Below are 5,122 nucleotides of genomic sequence, written 5' to 3' on the forward strand. Positions count from 1 at the left end.
TTTACCACTAAATTATGCAAAAGGTATCAGATGCAAAACATTTTAGAAACCGTATGTATCAAATACGATACATTTGTCATTATAGGGTTAAAGCCCAATCAATTACTCTATCCAATGATTTTTTATTCATATTAATTGTACTAAATCATACTAGGATTAAGACAGAATTTACATGGTGTTTACCTGTTGTTGTTGTACATCTATACTTTAGGATTCTGCTTTATTTAAGTTAATTTGGTTGATTAAATTTTTTCCTGGAGCTGATTTGTGAATATTTTCCTAAATTAAATCTGTTTTCCTGGGAATTATGTTGAAATTAAATGTATGGAAAAAAACACCAGATTAAATAATAAAACAAAAAATTACATTTTAAAGTTTTACCTAAAAAAATCCAGAAGCAGGGAGATCCACCAGCAGCTATAGGCAGTATAAAATGCAGCACCAAAAGAAAACAAAGAAACACGGGTTTCCTCTGTGGTACCAGAAAGACATCTATCCCATGCAAAGTTATTTCTAGTTTATTTACTGTGGCAATAAAAAAAAGTCTGTTGGATGTTGAACAGAAGTCTGTTCCGAAACAAATCTAAGCCTCGAACGGTTTTTAATCATCAGATCATTCAAACTTTCTTCCTATACAAATAACTGCAGGAGTTATTCGAAGCAAGCACAGATTTTTCTTCTTCTGATTATTTATTTTGTAGGAAGTACCACATTTACACTGGCGCTTACAAGCCTTCGCTTGTTCCTAAGTTCAGTTTGCTCAGTGTTAACTGCAGCGTGTTCCATTTTTTGCACTTCACCTGTCATAAACATACATATTCCAGCAAGGCCTACAATGTCAACAGACTTCTGGACTGTAGTGTCAGGTGATGCTGGGCCTGGGGGCTGCACATAACTACCCTGTGACTGAACTTATTGCACGGAAATCCTCAATCTTTTAACTTAAAATTAGGACTTTTTTAAAACTTTTTTTATTATGCATAATCTTTACATTTGAATTTCCCTGTTGGATCTGTTTTTGTTTAGATTTTTTTATGTGTTTTGTAAAGATAGCAGCATTAATTGTTTTTAAACAAAAGGTTTGTTTACAGCACCTCGACAAGAAGAGTTTAATAAAACTTTTCCTGATTTTGCTACATCATAGCTAAAAGTATGTATTTGTTATTTCATATAATGTACAAACCCAAAGTAGTGCATAAATCTGAAGGGGAAGGAATTAAATGTTTTTTAAACCGCTGGGTTTGTATTTGGATTCAGCCTTGACATGTTAATTCTTTCTACTTCTGCAGGTCTTTTGAGTATTTATGAGTTCTAAAGGTCCAAACACATAAATCTCTTGGGGGGGGGGGGGGGGGGGGGTTTTTTTTTTTTTTTTTGCAAAACAACCCATATTCAGTTAGAATGAATGGAAAGTGTCTGTGCAGATCAGTTGTAAAATTCTGCAACAAATCACAATTATATTTTTATCAGTGTTTTTACTGGATAATTTTGGCACATAGATAACCCTAAATTATTTCACTTTGTCATTTTCCTTCTGTAAGGTGGATCGTCATATCCGTTAAAGCTATTGTTTTGTAGCCACCAACAGACTTCCTTTGGTGTTTAGTGTAGTTCCAGTCGTCTTCCTGTCAGCTCTGACCAGCTTCCCAGTCTCTGCTTAAGAAAATCCTCATCATGCTGCCATTGCCATGTGTCCCTGTGGGTATGGTGTGATTAGTGGGATGTTAAGTGTTAGTTTTCCGACTTTCCTAATTTCACATGTAGGCCAAAAACTGAATTTCCTTGCTTCCTCTGACCACAGAGGATTTCCACATTGTTGCTATAATTTTTTAATGTGCTAAGGTATTTGAATTTTGTGACAGGATTAATCTTTTTCTTTTCTCTAGTTGCATGCTTCTCTGGATAGTCCGATTAGGTTCACAGCCATGTTTCGGTTGGGTCTACTGTTGTGCCATTTTCAGTCCATTTCCAGACTAAACAGTTATATTGAAAGCCTACAGCTAAACTGCTTGAAAGCTTTCCATTTTATTCCTTAACTGTGTACTTTTTTTTCTTGAATTTAATTGTTGGACCAAATTTTAAATCATTCATTCATTCATTCATTCATTCATTCATTCATCCATCCATCCATCCATCCATCCATCCATCCATCCATCCATCCATCCATCCACTAACATGCTTTATCCCAGCTGGGGTCGCGAGGGCTGCTGGTGCCAATCTCCTGCCGTCAATGGGCAAGAGAGGGGGTACACCCTGGACAGGTCGCCAGTCCATCGCAGGGCAACACAGAGACAATTAACCTATAACAGTTATGCTTTTTGACTGTGGGGGGAAGAAAGGAGTATGCTTAGGGAAAACATGCAAACTCCATGCAGAATGAGCCCAGGCCGGGAATCCAACCTGTAACGTTCTTTCCACTGCACCACCTAGCAACCCTATCTTAAATCTCAATAAACCATAATGAGGAGGGCGAATAAAGCATGAAAAAAGCATAAAAACCCTCCCATGCAGAGGTGTCAAAAGGATAAATGTTCATTATTCAAGTAGAAGTATAAATCCTACAGTTTAAAAACACTAACTTCCTTAGGCTTAATTTTCTTAGTTTTATAACTAATGGTAAGATTGTCAAATTTAACTTTGCATCATCTTGAAAACTATTTAGTATTCACTATTTTTGGTATGTGGTGAACAACAAGTTGGTGCAGCACCACGAATAAATTAATTGTCTGGATAACTAATTGTCTGGATAATAATTTTTATGTTTTTTTTTTTTTGTTTTTAATACCAACAGGCCATAATGAGAATGAGCTCAAATGAAACAAAACTAACAAATCTATTTCTTTTTTTAATAAAATGAGTAAAAAGTAGAGATAATGGCAAAAAAATAAGGAGTTGTTGTAAGAAGTTGTTTAAATAGATTTACTTCAGTAAAGTATAGATAGCCGTGATTTCTACTTACGTAAAGTGACAAAGTATTTGTACGTTGTTACTTGACACCTCTGCTTCTGTCAAGTGGAGGTTTGACAGGACCCAAACGCAGACTCTGAAGCAGAAGTGGTTTATTGAAGATTTAATAATAAAAAGGGTAACAGAAGCAAAAATCAACAAACATGAATCCACAAAAATCCCAAACTACTGAAAAGCAAGAATACTCCCAACAAGGGGGTAAAGAAATGACAACAAACCAGCAAAGAGTGACTGAACATGTTGCAGAGAGAAACAAAGACCAGGCTAATTAGCAGATTGGGAGCAGGTGTGAACAGAGGCTAGAAGGGAGCTAGGGAAAAGAAGACTGACACAAGAAGGTAAACAAGAAAACTCAAGAACTCAAATACAATCAGAAATAACTAGAACACAAAAATGGAAATAAGACCAATGAAAACTCAGAGATAAAAGTTGAACAGAACCAAAACCATGACAGCTCCCAAGGTACTGTTTCCATGTACTTTAGTACAGTAAAGTAGTATAGTACATGCAGTATGAAAAGGTTAGGGAATTTCTCTCTGTAGCTCCATATCAATAAGTCATGTTTGTGTCTGTATGGATGCAGTATTTTTGTCTTTCACCAGAGCTGTAACTGAATCTATCTGTAAAGTGCAAGCCCTGTGGTGGAACCTTAGAGACTCCTATAAATAAACAGCCAGCGCTCCTTCATCACTTGCCTGTTCGCCACATGGAATGATTAGCTCATGGCAGGAGCTATCTGATCTTACAGTGTGTTGCCGCAACTATTTTCTCTCAGCTATGTACGTTGGTTAACTCATGGAGCGTGTTGAGAATGCGGTCTCTAAGGAATTCAGACCATGTGGATAGACTGCAGCATGTTTAAGCCTTTTGTTACTTTTAGAAGGACTTTTAGTTTATGATGGTGTCTATACAGTCATTTCTGTGAAGTAATTTCTCTCTTTTAATGGAATCTGTCGATCAGTATGAATGCAGTGGTATAAAAATTGCTTACATGTTGTTTAAAGGCGTAAAGGCTCAAAAAATGTCAATAATCCTTTTATCCAATAGAATAAAACCGAGATTAGGATTTTCTTGCTTGTTGAAAATTCTAAGTCCATAAAGATAATTTCAATCATTGTTTATTAGATTAGTTTGTTGATATTCTGGACATTAAATTGACAATTTGATCCACAGAATATGCTCTTTCTCATGTAACTACTATAGTAAGTACTACAGCAGTACTTATTAACGTGGTGCCCTTAGTGTCTTATATAACTGTATGTTCTTGATGTCACTATTTAGAAAAAGATTAACAATGTATTGATGTGATTTTAATTATTTTTATTTGGATAGATCCAATTAACACACTGTCTGTGCTTTTAAACAGATCCTGTGATTTAAAGAGCTTTCAGCTAAATCAGAGTGTTACACACAAATTCTCAGTCTAGTTTCTACACTTTGTCTTTAAACAGAGGTGTAGGATTATTGTTTTATTTTTTATTTTTTTAACCAAAAATGATGTATTGCACAGTTGTTATAAATAAAAAATCGTATTAATGTGGGGTCTATTTCCCTCACCCCATTTGAATAGACACCAGCTTTGCAGGTGTATAGTTTGAAATTAGAGAACTGAAAACCCTGCTGAATAAAATCCTGTTCAAAACATGATGCTGAAACTGCCTTGTCTAGCTGTGGCACAGTGTGTTAAGGAGGATCTGCAGATATCCTTTTGCTGGTTTATTTTCTTAATAACATTCTGGAGCAATACACATGAAAAAAATTATAATAAGGAAACAAATGCAGTTGATCTAAAAAGAAATAAAGTAATTAAGTTTAATGCAACTGAGAAAACTCTGTTCCCATCAACACTTGGGATAAGTTGCTAATATGACCTTTTTAAGGCAGTTTTGGAACAAGATTCTCCTCTAATCTATCGTCCATAAAGACTTTTTGAAGTATGCAACTAACCCTGTCAAAGGGTTGCAAGAACAAATCTTTGAATCTCTTTAGCTCATCCAAAGTTACTATCAGTCCGCCTGTTTTTTAAAGTGAAGGTCTCCACTGCTCACACCTTAGCGGGTTTGCAGTGTGATATGTTGTTTTAGTTTTTACGTAACCGGCTGAACAGTATGGTGGCCCTGAAGTGCAAACTGCAACTACAAATCTAAAAGCGCAA

Source organism: Cyprinodon variegatus, unplaced genomic scaffold (genome assembly GCF_000732505.1).
Source record: "Cyprinodon variegatus isolate N-32 unplaced genomic scaffold, C_variegatus-1.0 Scaffold521, whole genome shotgun sequence".
NCBI classification, from domain to species: Eukaryota; Metazoa; Chordata; class Actinopteri; order Cyprinodontiformes; family Cyprinodontidae; genus Cyprinodon; species Cyprinodon variegatus.